We start from the raw sequence: 23,114 nt of genomic DNA on the forward strand, positions 1-23,114 counted from the left end.
AGACGTTTACTTCATTTCCTGCCAGGAGTTCCGTCCGGAAACACATCCCCCACTGAGTACAACCAGGGCCGCCATACCACTTCCTGTGTGACACCCTGAAACGTCCCCCCAGGAGCAGCAGCCCGAGAGCAGCTCAGGGCCTGGGCAGTTTTGTCACCTCTTGTCCAACGCTGCGAGAGCTGTAAAATACGCTGTAAACTACACCCATGTGTGAGTGATTTGAGCAATTACGACTGGCCTTGGAGAGCAGCGAGCGCCGGGGCGCATTCCAGGTGTGCCCCGCAGGGGCAAGGAAAGGCTAGCAGCGCGAGGAGCCTCGGCACCTGGGGGAGACAGGATGTTGTGCAGACATCTGGATGCGTCTGGCTCTGGTTGGGAGGTGGAGTGGCTAACAGCCGGGTGTCCTTCCCTGATTGAAATCATGTGGAGTCTTGCTTGGCTCCTCTTGGGAAATGCTGTCCTAGTTTGACTGTGGGTCTCCCTCCCCATCCCCGCCGGCTTCCTTCCAACAAGCCTGTTTTGTAACAGTTGGCCCCAGCTCTCCTGTTCTCACCCGGAGAAGAGACTGTCATCCTTGAAACAGGGCCTCATAAACCTGTAGCAGAGACAGGACATGATTTTAACCAGAGTGCTGAGCGGGGCGGGTGGGCTGGAGGCTGCGCTGGTGACAGCGAGATCCACTTTCCCTAGAGAGAAGTCAGTTCAAGGGAGACAGGGGAAAATGTGCCCAGAGGAAGAAATTCTTCAACTCAGCTGCCACTTCTGGTGACGGCAAAGGCCACTGTTGGCGTCTCCCTTGTTCTTGGTGTGAACACACTCTTGTGGGAGAAATGTGACAAGTCCTTCTTCCCTCCCAAGAACTTCTCATGCAAATGGAGCCGTGATCATAGTCAGATGCTCCCCAAATAAGGAACTGCTTTGGGAGGAGACATAGGGAGCGAGCAAAATACAGAGGGTGGTTTCACAGCGCTTACATCTCTCTTGCCCCCCCCTTCCAAAACCATGCTGGTCCCCACCCCCACCCAACTGTGACTCCCCGCCTTGGCTCTGTCTTACAAAAAATGAGTAAGGGCTTTTATTTCTGACTGTGGCAAGGGAGGGGGACTCCATGGTACAGGAGCTCTGTCTTCCTCTGTCACTCTCAGAAACACCCGGAGTGGAGTAAGGACTGTGACCACAAGACTTCTGGGATGGGATTACAGAGCTGAGGATTGGAGAGGTGCTGTGACCCTGCCCCTGTGGCTGGAGGCGAGAGAGGTGTCTGAGTCACGGCCTTATGATGATGATTTGGTTTTATGTTTCTGGGGAAAGGGGGTGGGGAATGCACCGAGCTGGAGCCAAGAGAGGAGGTTCCTACCACCTGGAGTGATGCAATCTCCCTGGGCTATCTGCTTCCCTATTTTTAATAGGGAACAAGCCCAGAGCCCCCTTGCCTCTCAGGATTGCTGTGGGGAAAAGGAAGAAAGATCATTACATGAGGCATCATCTTGGGTAGTGGATCTCAGATACCGATGTAAGTCCGATCCCCCGAGCCGCTTTTTAAGCGGCTGATTCCAAAGCCCAGAGACCCTTCTTTCATCACAGACTCACTCTGATGGGGTGGTCCGTGGAAAGCCCTGAGGTCTAGGCCCTTCATTTCTCAGAGGGGAAGAGAGGCCTGGAGAGACTCTGTGAAGCAGACAGAGATGGGCCTAGGATTAGAACCACATCTTCTGATTCTGGCCTGTTTTCAGAGCCATCATATTCACACATTTCACACGTCTCCAGGAAGAGGGGAAGGAACCTCACATTTGTTGGGCACCCGCAGTGTGTCAGGCTTTGAATAAGCCACTTTATAAACAGAATTTCAGTGTACGTGCCCAAGAATCCTAGGAGAAAGGGTCTAGTATTATCCCATTTTATAGAGGAGAAAAGGAAGGCTCAGTCATCGCAAGTGACTTACTCAGACCAGTAAATGCATGGCTGGGATCTAGAACCAAGTCTTTCAGGCTCTGATGCGCTGGGCGTCAGACCACGGAGAATGAGGAACTGGCAGTTCCTAGCACCTTCTCCCACAAGCCCTGGTATCCAGCGAGCCTGCTGTATGCTGGAGCTGGTTTCTTTTCTATACGCCTTTCTCTTCTGGTGTTCTGCCGATGCTGTGGGGATGAACTCATTCTCTGCTGCTGGTGCTATAGAGTGGGGAGCTTGGTATGGGGATGCCGGTGAAGTTGACAGAGAGGGCTCCCATCTGGGGTCACTGTCAGCTGCTTCCTCCCTGCAGGGTGGCTGCAGCAAGGCTGACCATCCCCCACTGGCACTGTCCTGGCCAGATTTAGAAGTGGAAGGCAAGGCTGGCTGCTCCTGACATTTCCTCTGCTCTCCTCCATCTGCCCTGGGCTCAGACTCACCTATCTTTCACGGGGATGCTCCAGTGGGGTTCCCTGCCTCCCCAGCCCATCCCAGCAGGCCAGCCACCAAGACTGAGAATCAGGTTCATCGGCGCACAGTTCTGTGCTCCTCTCTCTCCCCAACAAGGCTCTCCTTTGTGCAAGGGACAGATTTTAGCCTCTGCCTGCACGCTTCCCAGGATGGGGAACTCATTACATTCTGAGGTAGTCAGAGACATATTCCAGCCAGTTTATATTGTTATAACATTCTCATTTGCACATTTTATATGCTGGAAATATTTTATATATAAATATTTATAAATTTATATGCATATAAAATTATTTATATACACATACATTACATACACGTAAAATGCTCACAGATTTGTATATGTTACATATAAATTATATGCAAATTATATATCATATACAAAACATCAATTGTTAGACGTTATATGTTACATACATGCTGTATGTTTTTATATGTTATATTATATATATGTTAATATTATATATACTTAGAAAAATGCTTTATATATTTTACCTACTTTTATGTAGTAGTTTTATCTACTTTAATTTATCTGCTTGAATCCCAGCTCTGCTTCTCATTAGCTGTGTGTCTCTGGACAAATTGCTTGACCTTCCTGTGCTTAAGGCAGCGAATGACACAGTAAGTATAACATAAGATTTTTTAAAATAACAATTGTAAAGATCTTGTTATAATATTCATTTTAATAATGATTGAAAATAATCTCATTGTGATACTCACTTATAAAAAGATTATTTGTTGTTACCCCTTCAGTTATTACTGTGTGCCATCACCAGGCGCAAGGGAGGGTCTAAAACCACTGTCTGTACTCTCCTATCCCATGAGTAACATGGGAGCCTGCACCCCTCTGTTTCCCTTCCTAGGCTGGATGCTGATAATATCTTCTTTAATTTTTCCAACCCTATTGGTAAAAAGAAGCATCTCCTTCCATGTGGCGAAGGAGACCTGACTCCGTATCTGCCCCCTCTCAGTTCTGATTGTGACTTTCAAGACCGGTAGTTTCACTCTTGGAGTCTAGCTTGGCCTCTTGTCTTAAAGGACTGTCTGTCACAGGATTCAGGAAGAGGGCAGATGTAAAGGTGGTCCCCAGGCTGTGTTGGGTTTTCCTTTCCCTCTCCCCCTCATCTGTAAAATGGGTTGGCTTGGGCTCTCCAGCTCTTTCCAGCTCTGATGTTGAGTGATTTGAATGACCTCAAAGCATTTGCTGGATCGATTCAGCCAGTCTAGGGCACTGTCTTTACCTTAATTGAGAGAACTTATTCTCCGTATTTCTGCACATTACATTCTCCACCTTTAGCACCAAACAACTGGGAGGGGTTCAGGTTTTTCCTCTGCAAGGGGTGTGCCTATAGACAGAAGGAAGTGAGAAGAGGAGAGGGAATTTCCCCAGGGATACACTCGAAGAAGCTGAGGTTTAGACCTGAGCTCACCGTTCTTAGCAATGATGTTCCAGATGGGGGCTCCTGGTCCAGCAGGCCCCGCCCCTCCCACTCACATACACACACACCATCACACACTAAGAATGCACACTCACACCCACTCCCACTGTCACAAACACACTCATACACACTGACGATCACACACGTGCACACACATTCTCACAAACACGATGTGAACGAGAAAGTGTGTCTCGTTTTCACAAGCCATGGGAGCCTGGCGGCCAGTAGCTTTCTGTTTATCTTGGAACTGGCTTGAGTTAGCGAATTCCCCCTCCTTGAGCAGCCCTGGCATTCCTAGCCCTCGTGCTGGGAAGGAGGAGGTGAGGATTACTTTCCTATCCTGTAACAGGGTAGAGGGGAGGGAAGCTGGAGGGCAAGTTGGAACAGCGAGGGAGTGTGCGAGCATGTGCGCTCCTTGCTAGCTGGGTGGCTGGGCTTGGCAGGGCCTGGCAGCAGGAGCAACACATCACTGGAGGTCTTTGTTGATCGTTTCCACTTTGGGAAGCAGTGTTCTTAAGGTTGACTTTGTAAGCTCAGGTTTCTCTTTCCTTTCACTCGTCAATCGTGCTTCCAAGGCAGTGTGCCAGAGAGAGACTCTGACTTGCTCAAGGAGGGGGAGCCCGACACCATCATCACACTCAGACTCAAAGATACCAAAGCATGACTGAAGGCTACCACTCGGTAGGTAAACCAACTTAGTAGTGTTAACGACAGTGGCCATGTTCAGTGTCTCTGTTTTCTGGGCCAGTGGTGCAGTGACCACGAGCCTGATCCTTCACTCACCAGTTGGGAAATCTGGGCAAGTTACTTCATTCTTTGTGTCTCAGTTTCCCACCTGAAAAACGGGGATGGTGGTGTTAACCACCAACAGAAGGCTGTAAGGACTATGTGATGGATAATGCAAAGAATAACGAATGGAGAGTGCTTAGGGAGGTGTCTGGTGTCTGGTCAGCCCTAGTAAGTGCTGGCTATTATTACTGCCATATGGCCGGTTCCAGGCATTCTCTACAACATGCTGTGAAGGGCAGCCTAAGATTAGTCCCATGAGGGTGGTGTGGGTCAAATAACTTGCTCAAACTGTTGGACTACCTGGTGGAAGAGCAGGGACTAGAGTTCACTGAGGCCAGTAAGGTCTCCTGTGGGAGCAGGGGTGGTCTCCCCTTCCTGCAGGGTCCCGCCTGGGAACACTCACTATCTTCATGTTGCAGTCCAAGGGGAAGACAGTGATCAGCAGGCTTTGAGCCTTGCTCTACCCCAATAAATGGAAGGTAGGGGCTGAGAGGCACCCTTCCAGCTGACAGGGGTGGTAGGGAGCTCCTTGTTGCAAGAGGTAATCAATGAATAGATAGAGGCACACTCATTTGAAATGGATGGACTTTCAGTGCTAGCTATTCACACTACACAGTAGTGGTGTGTGGTAAGGACACATAAGAGAGGGCCAGCTAACTGAATTTGCAGAGTGGTGTGAGGGTAATGTGCTTACGTAAAACCAGTGGACCAAAAATACAGACTAAGAAAACCCAGAGGCCGCACGATTAGTTGTAAGGAACAAACATGCTATTTTCCCTAATTTTTTTCTTGACATTGCCATGAAGGATTTTCTCTCATTCATCAGAAGTAAGAACTCTATGACAGTCAGACCTCCACAAGGCCTGGCTCTGCCTCTGACTTGCTGGTTTTGAACCCAGGCTGGTCTGGCTGAATTCACAACCTACACATCTGTAATCTCAAAGTTGTCACTTCCTCCCCTACCAACAGGACCAAGATATTGTTAAGAATCAAATGAGATAGTGTGGATGTGAGAGTACACAAAGGATATTTATTGTGGGCTTACTATGCACATGACACTGTTAAATAAATGATGGTGATTCAAAGAAAAACAACCAACCAACCAAAATACTAAGCCCCCACCAACCCATCCAACCAACCAACACACCAACTACCCTACCAACCAGCCAACCAACCACCCTACTGACCAGTTTACCAACCAGCGAATCAACCAACCAGCCAACCAACCATCCTACCAAGCAACCAACCAAACTACCTACCAACCACCCTACCAACCAATGAATCAGTAACACACCAACCATCCTACCAATGAGCCAAACAACCACCAACCTACCAGCCAACTTACCAACCAACTTACTAAGAAGTTGACCATCCAAGTCACTGTGCAGTCTACCAACAAACTTACCAACCAACGAATCAACTAACAGACTGAATGACCAAACAACCGACAGACAATGAAGTCCACCATTCTTGTTGGGGAGAGATCTTCACTCAAAAGTGCCAGGAGTAGATGTGAAACGTCCTTCTGATCGGAGCTGGGAGGCAGAGGAACATGGCACCAGGAAAGCCTGTACCAAGGAGGGCTGGCCTGGGTGGGAGCTCCTGCAGGCTCCTCTGGCGGTGAGGCCTGGGCTGGGGGCTTGGTGGAGGAGCAGGAGGGAGAAGCAATGGCGCAGGTCCTGATATCAGGGTGCCCAGGCAGCATGGCAGGTGGGCTCCTCTCCACCCCCACTCCTCCTGGTCACACCTGGGCTTTCACTCCCAGGTCCATGCCCGGGGCCTGCATTCCAGACCCTGGCAACAGCCTCCTCGTCGCTCTCCCTGACTCATTGTCTCAGTGTCTCCCTGGACTCACTGTGGTCAGAAAGGCTTTTTTTTCTGAAGCGCAGGTGTGACCATGTTGTTCCCCCGCCTGAAACCTCTCCCTGGCTGTCCCTGTGCTCTTAGCTTGGCCGGGCCCAGCAACATACAGATCCCCAAACCTTGGGCCTTTAAAGCATTGTTTTTACAGTAAAACAAGCACAAGTATGGGAGGGAGTTGGGGGCACTTTCCTGAGGGTGTGGCCCACCTTGAGTTACATCCCCAGATCCCGGGGGCTGCCTTCCTCTGCTATTAAAGGGGCTCTGCTGGTCAAGTTTGGAGGTGCTGTCCCCCTGCTGGAAGGTCCATTCCTGCCTTCACCATCTGGCAAGCCTTACTTCCCCTTTTTGCTCACTGCAGCTCAGACCTCCTCTTTGCTGTAAAGCCTGCCCTGACAATCCACAGCCTCAGTGGTGACCAGTGTGGCTGTTCTTACCAGCTGGCCTTATTGGTTTACTTGCCCGTTGTCCCCATTAGAATGTGGCTCCTTAAGGCTAGGAGCACAGTTTGTCCTTCTCAGGATTCCTGCAGCCTGGCCAGGGACTGCTCAGTGAAGGTCCAAGAGGGCTGGTCGACTGAATGGGGGTGCCCATAGTAGGGTGTGGGCAGGAAGCTCACCTGGGTGGTGCTTGCTCTCAGCAGCTCCTTCTATCGCACGTCTCCCGGTGAGACATCGCCCATGGGCCTGGAGGCCTGGGTACACCCACGAGAAGATAGGGATCTCCTTACAGCGAGCTCTGGGTCTGTTGGCCCTCTCCCCAGAGGCAGAGTTGGAGAAGGGCAAAAGACACAGTCTCCTGGACCCCATAGATGTGGGTTCAAATCCTAGCTCCTCCACTAAATAGCTGTGCAACCTCAAGAAAGCAGTTTCTACTATTTTAGTTCCCTCATCTGTAAGATGAGAATAATTATAGTGACCCATAAAGGGACGGTGTACAAATCAATCACTGCCCCACAGTGGTGTCCAAGATATGGCCACGGCCTTCACCGCAGCTCTCCAGTTGAGGGTGGGTAGGAGGAGGGGGATGGAGGGGCCTTGCGGAGGCTGTTGTGTCTCCCTCAGGGGAAGATACGGTTTCACAGGCGGAGACCAGAGAGGCTTTTTGGATGCTCTGGTTCAGGCCCCATCTCCAATGTGTCATATTTTATTTAACTTCAGAAAATTTGCAAAAATCATCTGTTCTGTTAGTGTCATAAACATTCTCATCAGCTACTTTTTTTCTCCCAGAGAAACACACCAACCAACCAACAGAAAACTGTGACAGGTTGTTAAATTGGAAGTATCAACATCTAATAGATATCACCCTCCCCAGTGAAGTCCCAGAACAAGAGGCACATTTCCAAAGGAAAATTGATCTGGGTTTAAACACTCTTCCCTCCCACTGAGAGTATAAGATGGGCTTGGGGAATAAACGGAGACATTTTGGGGAAAGATTCCTTGGAAGGAGCTGTGCCCAGCCCTCCCCCTACCCCAGGGAGGGGCATGAGGAGATCCCCCTACAAGTTTAGTGAGAGGCGCCTCATGTGTGTCCCTCGCAGAGAGGACACGCAGGAGCCCCTGTCCAGCCCCTGTCCAAGCGAAGTAAGAGCGGGCTGAAGGCTGGCTGTATTGAGGCTGGCCTGCACTTGCAGAGACCAGAGCCAGGGAGGCGCATGCGTGTCTCCCACACGCACAGGGAGGGGCCCGCCTTGAGGGGCTGGGTGCTGCCCAGCAGAGCTACAGGTCCGCTAAAGCACAGTCGGTGAGGAGAAGCTGAGGGTTCCCGGAGATGTGGAAAGGGGAGTGACTGGCAGGCAGAGCACACCGGCCCGTCATGGGGACCCTGGGGGTCTCTGCCCCTGCAAGGAGTTGGCTGTGCACCTGTTCGGGGCCAAGCGCGAGAAGCCAGCTTGCAATAGTGCCTCTGTCTCCTATCCTCTTACAACCTTCTCGGTGCCAAAGTCCCAGATCATGCAGGGAGGGGCAGAAGCGTGTAGGGAGAGGGAAGAGAGAAGCAGCAGGGCAGGACCTCTGCCTCGTATCTCAGGGGCAGCAGGCCCTGCCCTGGGGGAGACAAGATTTCACTTTAAATCCCTTCTGAAGTCCAGATTACAACAAGGCACACAAGGTACTTTTAATTGCTAAAGTGACACAGCATTTGGAGACTTAGAGTGACAATAGCACTTTTATTGCCTGTGTGACCTGCAAAGTCATGAGGCCTTCTGAGGATCATCCGGGGGCGGGGATGAGCTTCTCCCATTGAATACGTTTTAAAGGGACAGTAGGAGGCAAAGTAAAGCTCCTGCGGTTATACCCCATGACTCCTGCTTGCCAGATATATCAGCTCATAAACAAGCCAAAGGGAAGGAGGTAGACTCTGCATGACTCACCCATGGCCCCGAACACACCCCTTCCCTCCTCTGAACCTGCATTTCCCATCTAAGAGATGAGGCATGTCCCCGTGTCTGGAGGGCTCCAATGCCCCACTTGGTGCTGATCACTTTTCCCTTCTCTCCCATGACCCTCGGGCTTCAGAGAAACTTAGTTGGCTGAGACCTTGCCCTCTGCAGCTCACACTAGTGGGGAGAAGGGAACCAGGAACCCAGCGAGTGTTGTTCCGTAATAGGTCAACTCTTGACAAGAGCATGTGGGGCTGTTGCAAGGGAAGCCCCTTCCAGGAGGTGGTGTGAAGGTGAATACCTGGGGGAATGGCTTCCAGCGAAGGATGTAAGGCCACTGCCTGGAGGTGGATGAGCGCTGAGGTGCTGGAGATGGAGCAGGGGCTGGGAAGCTGGTGGGAGGTGAGGTCAGGAGCTAATAGGACGGGGAGGCTGGTGGTGAGCCCAACACACGGGGCCTTGAAGGCTGAGGTAAGGGTTGGTTTTGGCTGGATGAGTTGACATGATGGGTGGTGGGTTCTAGGCAGAGGGGTGAGCTAATCTGGGGTGAGAAAAATCCTGATGAGTGGGGAGGTACTATGTCTCCCGCTCGGTCCTGACTGGCTGACAGGCTGATGCCCCGGGCAACCTTGTGGTTGAAGGGAGAGCATCTTGGTCAAGTGCAGGATTCATTGGAGACCAAGGGACGCTGGGGCAGTGGCTACTTCAGGGAAGGACATTAGCACAATGACTAAAACAGCTTCCCTTCCTTGAGCACTCACATGGGCCAAGCAGGTGTTCAGAGCTTTATGTGAATCGTTGTTACAGGAGCGCCAGCGGTGGGTCCACTGTTATCCCCATTCTAAAGACTGGAAGACTGAGGCACGCAGAGGTTTAATGCCTTACCCAAGATCTCATGGCCAGTACGATTGAAAGAGGTTTTGAGAACAGGTGTACCTGATGGGAAGACCGGTGCCCGCCACCTCCTGCCCTGTGCAGCTAACTGAACTCAGAAGTGAAGGAGGGGGAGGAGTATGTTTTTGTCCTTGAGCCCTGAACCCCTGGGTAGACGGGTCTCTATTCATCCTTGAACCAAGGGGGTTGGGGGCTGAGTGCAGGTGGGCACCCAACTCTCTCCAGGCCCGTCACTGCCAAAGCTTTTACTGAGCATCTATTAGGAGCCAGACCCTTTACTGGGCACCGAGGCAGTTGGGGGGTGGGGTGGGAAGTGCGACTCAGACCCAGTCCCTGTCCTTAAATGTTTCCGTTTAACAAGATTTACTGATGGGTAAGATATTTGTTCAATGTTTGTTAAGAAAACCTTTATTATTCTTTATAACACTATTACTACTAATAAAAGCCCAAAGGTGGGTTTTATTTATGGCCATTTTACGGATGGGGCAACCAAATGCAGGGAGGGAAATCTCCTGCTAGGGGCCAAGGCTGAGCCAGATCCATGTCCAGCCAACTGCATTTTCTGGTCCCAAGGACCAGCGCTATATACGCAAAGTTTGTGTTTTCTCCTCATTTTAATAGTGCATCACCTTCTGAGGGGACTTGTTCGTGAATGTTGGCCAGGTGCCCGAGTGCTATATGGGATTCGTTTAGACTTGGGCTCTGGCAAATTTGATTTTTACTGAAAATTACCCATTTTTTAACATTTAAAATGTTATCGAGCCATGTGGCCATTGCCGTCTTGGGCAGAAAACATCTTGGATGAATTTGCATTTTTAATTCTTGGCATTTTTATTTTGCTTCAGTTCCCAAAGAGACTTTTTTTTTTCTTCTTAAAAAAAAAAAAAAAGAAATTAAAGAAAGAAGGCAGCCTGCAACAGGGCCAGCGTGCCAAGAGAACATAATAATAGTAGTAATGTGTGTTCCCTCGCTGCTAATTGCACCAAATTTTACCATGTGCTCCAGAAGCAGAGCCTGCCTGCCACTCTCCAAACCCGATTGCTCCTGCAGCCACTTAGCAGTGGTGGGATAATCGCTCCTTAATGGGCCGGCTCCCCCTGAGGGTGGCTGCCTGCCGCGAGGGCCGGGCTTGCCTGGCAAGTGCTGGGGAGGCCGCACCTCGGGACCCGCATTATTTGACAGCGTACTGTGTCTTCTCACCTTTGCCTCGTGCGGGGCTCCCGCGCTGGCCCAGGGCTCTCGTGGGACTGGAGGAGTTGTGCCAACGGCTGTCAGAACCGGACAGGACTTCAGAGGCCAGGGGACCATGTTCCAGATGGGAAAAATGAGGCTGAACGGAGGGAGCGGAATCGAGGGCTCTTTACTCTTCAGTGATAGTGTCTTGAGCACCTATCGTGTGCAGAGTAGCAGAGGAGAAGGGAGACGGCCGGGGTGAAGGACAGCCAGGCGCATAGAATACTTGGATGCCCCGTGACACGTGCTAGGAGACTGGACATGCAGGGTTAGGGGAGCTCAAAGGCAAGGCCCCACCCTGGCACTTCACACCTTTCCCCGGAAACCTCACACAATCCTGAAGACAGGTATTTGATCTCCATGTTACAGATGAGGAAGGCCAGGCATGGAGGTGGGTATTACACTCACCTTATAGATAAGAAGTCGATGTTTGGAGTGACGAGTGTCCTGCCCCCTGCAACCCCATTGCTGGGAATACGGTGATGAACACAGCCAGGAGCCTGACCTGCAAGGAACTCATGATCTGGTGAAGGGAACAGAGACAATAGTTCATAAGGAAGGTGGTTTCAGATGTGGTTAGCTCACGGAGGAAAATACAACAGGACCACGTGGAAGAGAGTGATACAATGGAGTGTGGAAGCTGCTAGAAAGACCTGGAAGCCACTTCTGTGTGTCTTAGAGTTAGAAAGGCCCTGGAGGACAGCCGGGGTGCATGTGGACTAAACCTGGCTCCCTGCTTGGGCTCCCTCTTTCTCTAGCTGTGTGGTCATGGGCGAGTTACTCAGCCTCTCTGGGCTCTGGTTTCCAAGCCCACATAATGGTATAGTAATAACACCTAGCAGTTGAGGCTCTTGTGCAGATCAAAGGAATTATTTATACACATAAAATAGATCAATATACATATATATCACACTTAGCCAAGGGCCTGACAGGGACTAAGCCCTCAGTGCGTGCCGGTGGGATCATTTTTTTACCTCTCCCAGAGCCAGAGTACAAATCCCACACCCCGTCAAATGCTTCTCTCCCTCCAGCGACTCTGACTTGTGGGGCCATTCAGCCTGCTTTGCGAAGTGAGGAAGCCACATTTGAATTTGTTGAAAAAACAAAAAACAAAAAACAACAAAAGCCCCAAACCAAACAAACACTGCTCGACACGGGACGCTGTTTCCTTCAGCCGGCGTCTTCCACAATATGGTGCGGTGGGCCGGGAAAGCTTGGCCACAGATGGCGTGCTTGGTACCAGCCCTGTTTTCTAAATACCCGGTTCCTCAGTGTAAATGATAATGCTCAGACACATGGTGCCGCTTGGCTCCCGGGAGCCTCCAGCAACAACGCTTTTCTTGGCCTGTCGCCCCAGGTCCGGCTTTCTCCCTCCAGATGGCAGGCATCAGAATCCTTCAAGACATGGGATATGGATGCTGACACTCAGGTTGGAGACAGGGTGGTCCCTCGGACTCTTGTGGGGCCACCGCTTACAACTTGCTCTCCCACCTGTGGTCTCGTGGCACAATGTGGGAGGTGGGGTGCAGGCAGGAGCTCCTGTGGGGGAACCTCGAAAAGACATCACAGCAGGGCTGGGACTTGAACCCAGCTCTTCCATGGCTGGGTTCTTGAAGCTTGTCTCTCTTCCAGGAGAAGTGTGCATTCTTGGCGGGGGGGGTGGTGGGGGTGTCCACTGAGCACCCCTCTCAAAGGAAACAAGGGGAGGGTGAGGGAGGTGGCAGAGGCGTTCATCTCCCATACAAAGGAAGAAGCCTCTGCTTTGGCACCTTTGGGCATGTAGGCAGCCCAGCAGAGTGGCAAGAAGGTGAACTTGGCATCCTTACAGCCTTGACTTTGAATTCTGCCTTCACTCTGTCTCAGTGACTTCACATTGCTGAAGCTCTCCAAAGCCCACTTTCTGTATCTGCAAAATGAAATGATGTACCGAGAGCAGGGCTGGGGGAGGCAGGCGAGAAGGGGACACATTGTCTGCAGGGAATTTAAACAAACAAATAGAACCAACTCAAACCGAGTTGGCTCTTTATTATCACGGTGCACTGACAATTCCAAACTGTCAGCGATAGAATACTCCTCCCCGAAATATTCTTTTGTTGTTGTTGTTGTTTTTTTTTTAAAAAACAATTGCTGCATTTAATGGTGAGTCTAACTATCTCTTTCAGCTTCAAATTCACATATTTTTCTTATGTATCATTCAATATCTATCGTATCCTGTATGGAAGTTAGGCTGTCAGCCCCTAGCTTGCGATGAGTGGACTCAACTACATGCAGGTATTTGGGCAGTGAGTTCCCAACAGCATGGAAACATTCAAGCTTGCTTTGGGCACCCTATGGTATTATATGTTCTCATATTTATTTATTTATTTTTTTTTAAAAAAGATTTTATTTGTTTATTTTGAGAGAGAGAGAGAGAATGTGAAAGAGAGAGAGCATGAGCGGAGGGGAGGGGCAGAGGGAGAGGGAGAAACAGGCTTCCCGCAGAGCAGGGAGCCCGATGCAGGACTCGATCCCAGGACCCTGGGATCATGACCTGAGCTGAAGGTAGATGCTTAACTGACTGAGCCACCCGGTGCCCTATGTATTCTCGTATTTAAACAGTAGATTTGAAATATAACAACAATATCATAGTGATCAGAAAACAGAAAAACAGAGCTTGAGTTATTTGAATTAGATGACATCACGCATGGAAGGTACTTGCCCAAGGGTGGCACCTGGCACTTGGCTGTTGCTTAATAAATCTGAGTTATCCTTCATCTGGAAACATGGGCCCTTTAGCTATAAAAATGGGCACAGTAACATCGTATAGGGTTTTGGGTTCAAATCCCAATTTTCCTACCTATTGGCACATCCCATAACTCTATGAGGTCTAGTTTCCTTTTCTGAAAAAAAATATCATACTATCTACTCCAGTGGGATGCAGTGAGCTCACCTCCACAAAGTACCTGGCTGGGGCTACGGATTTTCTCTACTTGAGGTCTGATTCAGTCCCACCAGCCTCTGACCCTGACCCTCTTTATCTTTTTGGAGTCTCCACCTAATCTTGGTTCCCCAAGATTGGCTTTTCCAGGGGACACAGAGTTAGACTCCCTATAGTAGTTTGGAGTTTTGATTGTAAGAAATAGAAACATACTTGGTTAATCTAAGCAAATTTGGTGGAAGGATGTCATGGGGTATATGTGTATTGGGGTATGGAGGAACTCCTGAAATGGAACAGAAGCCCTGAGACCAGACTGGGAATGGGCAGAAACCAAGAGCACTCAAGGAGACAAGGGGCAGGAAGCATGAAATCCAGATACAATCTGGTGATTGGAGCAGCCTGGCCAGGAACACAACACCACTTCTTTTTTTGCTGCTACAGCAGCAACAAACAACTTCCCTCCCCTTCTCTCTTCACATCGCTCTGATGTGATGATTCAAGGTTCAAATCTTGGAAGGCAGGCTGATCGGCTGACCTTAGGTCTTATTGCCCACTCCCTCATTTACCAGGGGCAGGGAGAGTCAGAATCTGGTCCTCTAGGCTTCCAAAGTGGGAGACTTGTTCTTGAATTACTATCAGAGATAATTTTCTCCAAAAATCTGAGATGCTTTCAGGGAGGGGGGACTAGATATGGGGCAATGGAATATATTGAGAATCCACTGTACTCACTACTGGCTCTTCTTTTCACTTCTTTGGTAGAGGTCCTAGCCAGGTCCCCACTCGGTCCACCCAAGAGATGTTCTCACAATACCTGATGGCTTTGAGAAACTTGACTTCTAGACTTAGGTCTGAGATGAATAATGTTCTGTCTGAATCATTGGACAGACTGGCATTTTGTTGCCTCTGGCAAGGGATGGAGGTGAAGAGAGAAAACTTGTGTTTAATAAGCTCCTAGTACACACAAGGGATTGTATCGTACACTTCATTCATTCATCTGTTAAAATTATAGCTAAACTCCTTGGATGTATATGCCATCATTCCTATTTTACAGATAGAAAACTGAGGTTCAGGGTACTCAAATGGAATTACTTATTGTTTCATTTAGAGTTCTTGGATGTGCCATCAGAAATTAACCAGACTTAAATTAAGCCAAAGGCTTAATTGTAAGAGGATGGAGTAGGGGCTGATGGAATTGAAGCAAATGATACAGATTTGGAGAAGACAGGAATCAGGAATTCCTTGAAGATACTGTAGCAGAAACCAATGGTTTGGTTTGGAACTAATTAGTTCCAATGATCTGGAACTAATTTCCCCAAACCTATGTCATTGTGGTGAAGATTTAAATTTTGGGGAGGGAGAGTCTAATTGGTTTAGGTTGGGTGACTTTCCTGGGTGTTCAACCTGGGCAGTCTCATAGAGCCCTGCCCTTAGAAGAGCTCTACAGTTGGTCTCATGATCCTCGGCTGCCATATTGAAATTCTTCAGTTTTTTTTTAACAAGACACCTCACAAATTATGTAGCCAGTTCTGCATTAGTTAGGTGAATGCAACACTCTTTGATTGACAGTCCTATCAAGATTGCATACAATGGTGATTAGGTAATTTTCTAAAGCATTATTGGAAGAATGTCATCATATTAAGGGGGGGATGAATGCCAGAGAGGCAGGTGTGCAGGCAAAAACAAGTGATGTTCACTGCTGTCTGTACCCTGTCAGCCCAACATCCCCACATACGCTTTTCCTCTCACATACAATTTTACCTTGCATCACTTCCACCCAAATTTCAGTGACAAGAAGTACTCAAAGGACCCTGACTTAACCACAAAGGAGGCTGGAAAATAAAGTTCTCAGGATTCAGAAGTGAGATTAAAGCTCATCTAGCCAATCACTGCCATGGCCTACTTGCCCATAATCATAAACTACCCAAAATTATATACTATGTATTTTATATCATATATTTTAGAATGATTGTCAATGGATGAGAAAGGAACACGTTATATGATGAAAAATATGGAAGAGATGGCAGGTGTGAAAGCAACAGAAATTAGGAGAGGAATGAAGAGACATGGACTATAGAATGAGAAGCTTCAACACAAATATCATTTAATTGGATGCAAATTATCAAAACAGAAAGGATGAAAGAGAACTTAAGGGTCATAGAAGATAGAAAATGAAGCTCCAACATATGGCAAGAGGGAGAGACTGGGATAAAGGACAGCAAGGTGGTATTTAAAATAATAATTACTGAAAAATTTTCAGAAGTGCAGGAAGACCCATTAAGCTCCACACTTAGACACTTCATAGTGAAACCTAAGGAATATCAAAGAGAGAGAAAATCCTAAAGGCCACCAAGGAATAAAATACAGATTACCTTCAACAGAACAACAATCAGATTGTTATCCAAATTCTCATGAACAGCACCATATGCCAGAAAGAAATGGAATATCTTTGAAGTTGAGAGATAATAATTATGAGCCTATAATTCTATACCAACCCAAACTATAATTTAAGAGCAAGGATGACAAAGATATTTTTAGAAAAATCAGAACATAGAATAGAAATGAATACTGTGGATGCTCTCTAACATAACTATTAAATAAATTACTAAACAAGAAAAAATATTTCAGAAGGAAGGAGTGGGATGCAAGATAAACAATACTAAAATTGAATGGTAAACACTAGAATGATAGCGTGCATGACTTCTGAGCCAGTAGTGGAAAATAAAAGAAATATAGAAAATTTAATTAATTGAACAAAAGATATGAAAGGAGAAAAAACAAAAAAAGCAAAAAGGAAGCAAGAAGGTAGAAATAAGTCCACATGCATTACTAACCACAATAAATGTACATAGGTTAAACTTGCAATTAAAAGAGACTTCAGATTAGGGCGCCTGGGTGGCTCAGTCGTTAAGCGTCTGCCTTCGGCTTAGGTCATGATCCCAGGGTCCTGGGATCGAGTCCCACATTGGGCTCCCTGCTCCGCGGGAAGCCTGCTTCTCCCTCTCCCACTCCCCCTGCTTGTGTTCCTGCTCTCACTATGTCTCTCTCTGTCAAATAAATAAATAAAATCTTTAAAAAAAAAAAATAAAAGAGACTTCAGATTAGATTAAAAATATACAAGCATATGATGATTATAATAGACATACTTAAAAAATTCAGATGCTTGAAAATTAAGGGGTATAGAGAAGATATACTAGGCATTTACTGACCAAAAGGAAGGTAGCATAGTGTTCTTACTAATGGACAGAATAGAATTTAGTATGAATAACATTAGAAGGAATTTTTAAATTGGAGGGATATTTCATATTGATAAAAGAACAACCCACCAAGATGACACAACAATCATTAATTTGTATGTACCTAGCTATACAGCCTCAAAATACAAAGAGTAACAAATGTCAAAACAGGAGGGAGTAACTGATAAGATTTGTGATAATGATAAAAGGTTTATACCCATCTCCCAGAAATGGATTGATCAGACAAACAAGCAATACATACAGATATGCAAAGATAATCTTGATCTGGTAGAAAATATATAGAAACTTGCTCTTCAGAGAACATACATTAATTCCAAGCACACATTGAATATTTGTCAGAAGATGATAATATTTTAGACCATTAAGGAAGTCACAACACATTCCAAGTAATACTCATGATTCAAACCACATCCTCTGATCAAAATGAGATAAAATGAAATATCAGCAATAAAAATAAAATTATTTCCCATACATTTGGAAGCAGTGAATAAAAAAATCAAAGTTCTAAATAATCCATGAGTTAAACAGAAAAATCATAAGGGAAATGATAAAATATGTAGACATGAATTTTAATGAAATCACTATATATAATAACATAGAAGATGCAGATAAAGTCATATTTAAAGGAAAATTAATAGTCTCATGTACACTTATTAGGAAACAGAAGATTCCAAAAATACATGAGTTGAGGGTACAGTTTAAGAAACAAAAAGAATACCCCCTCCAATAGTCTCCTGTAAAAATGACAGGATGTACATTTGGTTAAGCTTAGATCCATTGTGCTCTCCAAATTTGTCAGAGTTTTGCATTGATTGAAACAGTAGAATTGAATATGGGTGTGATAAGGATTATCATATCTGTATCTGTCAAATATTTAATGATATTTCTTTTGTAATTAATAAGTATTTTGGGAAGAAGTATTGGAAACTATGTGAATGTCCCACTTTTCATCAAATATTTATTACAAGTCTTATTATCCACTGATGTTTCTTGGCTGAATTAATTATTACTATGATGGCTGCCAAATGGGTATTTTCTAATTCTATCATTCCTTGTACATATATTAGTTGGCATGCTACTTTAAGAAAGAGCTTTCCTTTCTCCTCACTTATTTTTTATTTACAGGAGAATAAACTCATGGATTCTATTTTATTCAATGGATATAATCTGTTAGCATCATTTTTTTTTTAATTCGTTCTCAAATGGTCTCTTATTTGGTCTTTCCACAAAGTAGTAAATGGTACTGGACTTGTTCTTTCAGCATAAACAACTAGAACACTAGGCAAAACATATAGAACAACAGTTTCAGATATTTGACAACAGGCAGAGCAGGATTGTGATCATTAGAAGAAATGAAACAAACAATATGAACCCTGTAATTACCTTAGTTTTCTTCCTGGATGAATTTTATGACCCTGATGCAGGAGAGGGGAACTCAAGCTGAGAGCAACAGATTTGGTGAGGTAAAGCAACAGAAGTCAGAGTTTATGGAGAGAATTTGTGGAGCAGAGTACAAGAGAAAAGGTAGCTGCATAGAGAATGATCTCCAGAAGTCTTCAGGAGTTTCATAAGTCTTTGATTGAATGCTGATCTACATATACACAGGGTGAGACTCTATGAGCCTGGACAAAGAAAACCATGGGAGGAAAAGCAACCTGTGTGGAGTGCTAAGCCAAAAAATGACCACAGCACACATGAAATCATGAGTCATTCAACTTACAACCAACCAGAGTGGAGGGATCTTGTTTAATACTGGGGTAATTCATTAGATATTCCAGAAAAGCCATGCCTTAAGAATACGGCTACATGAACCATAGCATTAAATCCACTCTAGACTCACTCTAACATGTTTTTCTAACACATTTCTAGAGGGTAATGCTCATTTGTAAGTGAATTATCTGCCTGAGAACAAAACTCAACACTCTTTGATGAAAGAAAACAAAAACCACCTGCTCTACAATGTACCAGTCACAATGTCCAGCATCAAGCTTAAAATTACTAGCCAGGTGAAAAAGCAGGAAAAATGTGGCCCAAACACAGAGAAAGAAAATTAATAAAGTCAGACTAAAAATTATGTAGATTGTGGAAATATGAAGCAAGCACGATATAGCTTTTACAATATGCTCAAGAATTTAAGGGAAACATCAACTTAAGGAAAAGAGAAATAGAAACTATATAAAAAAAGAAGCAAATGGATCTTCTAGACCTCAAAAATACAATCTATGTATTAAAAAAATCATATTAAAAGTATATTAGAAGCTTCAGAAGAAAAGATTGAAGAGTCATATGAACAATCCCAAATGAAGAACAAAAATTAAGACTGAAAAAAATGAGCAGTGTCAGTGAGCCATGATACAATAGTACACAGTCTAATATATGTATAATTGTAGTCCCAGAAAGAGAAGAGACAATGGTGCAGAAAAAATTATTTGTGAAAATAAGAATCAATTTTTTCCCAAATTTTGTGAAAAATATGAATCCATGTATCAATAAATCTCAGTGACTACCAAGAAAGATAAATAAAAAAAGAAACACATCAAGTCACATTATAATCAAATTTCTCAAAACCAGTGACAAAGAGAAAAATCCTAAAAGCTTCCAGAGATAAAAGACATATTACATATAGCTAACAGAGTTAAAAAATAGCCTCTAGCTTCTCTCAGAAACAGTATAATCCAGGTGATACAACAGTGATATATTTATTTTATTTTATTTTTTAAGTAGGCCCCATGCCGGGTGTAGGGCTTGAACTCACAACCCTGAGATCAAGAGTCACATGCTCTACTGACTGAGCTAGCCAGGTGCCCCTATAATGACATCTTTAAAGTGTTGAAAGAAAAAGCCCACAAACCCCTGACACCTACAATTTTATATCCAGCAAAAATATCCTTCAAAAGTAAAGGTGAAATAAAGGTAATTTTAAACAGACAAAAGCTGAGAAATATTGACACCAGGAGACCTATAGTAACTACAGTAAATATTAAATCAAGTTTTTCAGTTTGAAGGAAAATGATTCTACATGGAAGCACAAATCTATAGAAAAGAGTGAAGAGTGTCAGAAATGCCAAATATATGTGTATGTGTGGGCCTGTTTATTTGTTCTCATTTATATTTTTAAGAAAAGATAATTGTTGGGGAGCCTGGGTGGCTCAGTCGTTAAGCGTCTGACTTCGGCTCAGGTCATGATCCCAGGGTCCTGAGGATCAAGCCCCACTTCGGGCTCTTGCTTGGCGGGAAGCCTGCTTCTCCCTTACCCACTCCCCCTGCTTGTGTTCCCTCTCTCGCTGTGTCTCTCTCTGTCAAATAAATAAATAAAATCTTAAAAAAAAAAAAAGATGATTGTTTAAAGATTTATTTATTTATTTATTTATTTATTTGAGAGAGTGGGGGCAGAGGGAGAGAATCTCAAGCAGACTCCCTGCTGAGACTGGAGGCCAAGGCAGGGCTCAGTCTCACGACCAATGAGATCATGACCTGAGCTGAAACCGAGTTGGTCACTTAACCGACTGAGTCACCCATGTGCTCCAAAAAGATGATTGTTTAAATAAAAATAACAATATACTGTGGGACTTGTATATAGAAGTGAAATGTGTGTCAACAATGGCAAGAGAGCTGGAGGAGCTATATTAATATCAGACAAACTAGATGTCAAGAAAAGATATATTACCAAAGATAAGGAGGGGCATTTGTAAATTATAAATGTCCAATTTATCAAGAAGATATAACAGTTTTAAATGTGTATGGACCTAATAATAGAACTTCCAAGTACATAAGGAGAAATGGACAGAATCAAAATGAGAAACAGACACATCTTTAACTTTAGTTGAAGATTTTCAACACTCTTAGTAATTGATAGGATGAATAATAAATCAGTAAGAAAAAAAAAACTTGAACAGTGCCATCAACCTACTTGACCTAATTGACACTTATAGACTACTCCACACAACTGGAGAAAAGAAAATATGTTATTTTTAAGTGGATCATTCATCATGATGGCCCATATGCTGGGCTGTAAAATAAGTCTGAATAAGGTCTAAAAAGATTGCAATCAACAGAGTATATTCTCTGACCACAATGACACTAAATGAGAACATAATTATAAAAATAAATCTGGAAAATCTCCAAATATTTGCAAATTAAAAACACACTTTTAAATAACACATAGGTCAAAAGAGAATCATAAAGGAAATTAGGCAATATTTTGTATGGAAATAAAATGAAAACAAACATATTAAAATTTGTGATGTTCGTGTTTCTTAGATGAAGATGTTTATCTTTTTTTTTTGAAAGGGAGTGGGGGAGGCGCAGAGGGAGAGAGAAAGAGAGAATCTGAAGCAGCTCCATGCCCAGTGCAGAGCCCAATGCAGGGCTTGATCTCACAACCCTGAGATCATGACCTGAGTGGAAATCAAGAGTTGGACACTTAACTGATTGAGCCCCCCAGGCATCCCAAAAATGTTTATCTTAACTGCTTATATTAGAAAACAAGAAAGTTTTAAAATAAATGATCTAAGTTTCCATCTTAAAAAATTAGGAAAAGAAGGGAAATTAAAACCAAAAATAAGTAGAAAGAGGGAAATAAAATGGGAAGAGCAACGATCAATGAGATAGCAAATGGAAAAACAATGATGAAATTGATGAAACCCAAAGTTTATTCTTCACAGAACTTGATAGTTTGATAAATCTCTGGGTTGATTGATCAAATAAGGGTGTCTATGAATGCTTACTAATATTAGGAATAAAATAGGAGGTATCATTACAGATTCTGCAGACATTAAAAGTATAATAAGGAACTACCATGAAAATTATTATGTCAATAATTTCAATAACTTAAATCAAGTGGACAAATTCTTTGAAAGACACAACTTATCAAAATAGACACAAGAGAAAATAGAAAATATTAATAATCCTATATCTATTAAAATTGAATTAATAATTAAGACCTTCCCACAGTGGAACTTCATGCCCAGATGGTTTGGTAAATTCTATCAAACATCTGATGAAGGAATAATAATACCAATATTATGTTAATTTTTTCAGAAAATGGAGGAAAAGTTAACATTTCTTAACTGATGCTGTGATGCCATGATACAAAGATAATATGAGAAAAGTACAGACTAGTTTACCTTACAAATATTGAGGGAGAAAATCCTTAACAATGCATTATCAAGTCCAGAAATATTCACCACATACTATTAATATGAAAGTTTGATTTGACATTCAAAAAAAATCACAATCTTACAGGTAAAAAGGAGGAAAATCATATGATTATCTCAATAGATGCATAAAAATGATTTGACAATGTTTGTCAAGCATAGATTATAAAAACTATCAGAAAACTATCTATTTCTATCAGAATAGAAAGAAGCTTTCTCAACATAATAAAAAGCATCCGTGAAAAACATTCAGCTGACACCATATTTAATAGTAAAGGACTAAATGCTTTTCCTCTAAGGTCAGGAAAAAGCAAAGATGACCATTCTCACCATTTCTTTTCACTAGCTAGAGGTCCTGGCCCCTGCAATAAATTAAGAAAAAGAAATAAAAGGCATAAAGATGGGAGACAAAGAAATAAAACCATCTTTATTTGCAGGTGATATAATTATGGGCATAGGAGATCCTAACGAATCTGCAAAAAAATGCTACAAAGTAAATAATTTTTCAAGGATGTTTGATACAAGGTCAATATGCAAAAGTCTATTGTTTTTCTGTATACTAGCAAGAATAATTGGCAACATGAAACAGGAAAAATTCAACAAAAGTGATACAGACTGAAAACTACAAAACACTTCTGAAGGAGACCTAAATATATGAAGAAATATACTAAATAGGAGATATACACTGGAAAACTCAGCGTTGTTAAAATATTTGAAAGGTTTTTGCCTCAACACTTCTGACACTAAATGTGTGGTGGTTCCCCACAGCAATTC

Source organism: Leptonychotes weddellii, chromosome 9 (assembly GCF_054177405.1).
Source record: "Leptonychotes weddellii isolate Sample4059 chromosome 9, ASM5417740v2, whole genome shotgun sequence".
Lineage (NCBI taxonomy): Eukaryota > Metazoa > Chordata > Mammalia > Carnivora > Phocidae > Leptonychotes > Leptonychotes weddellii.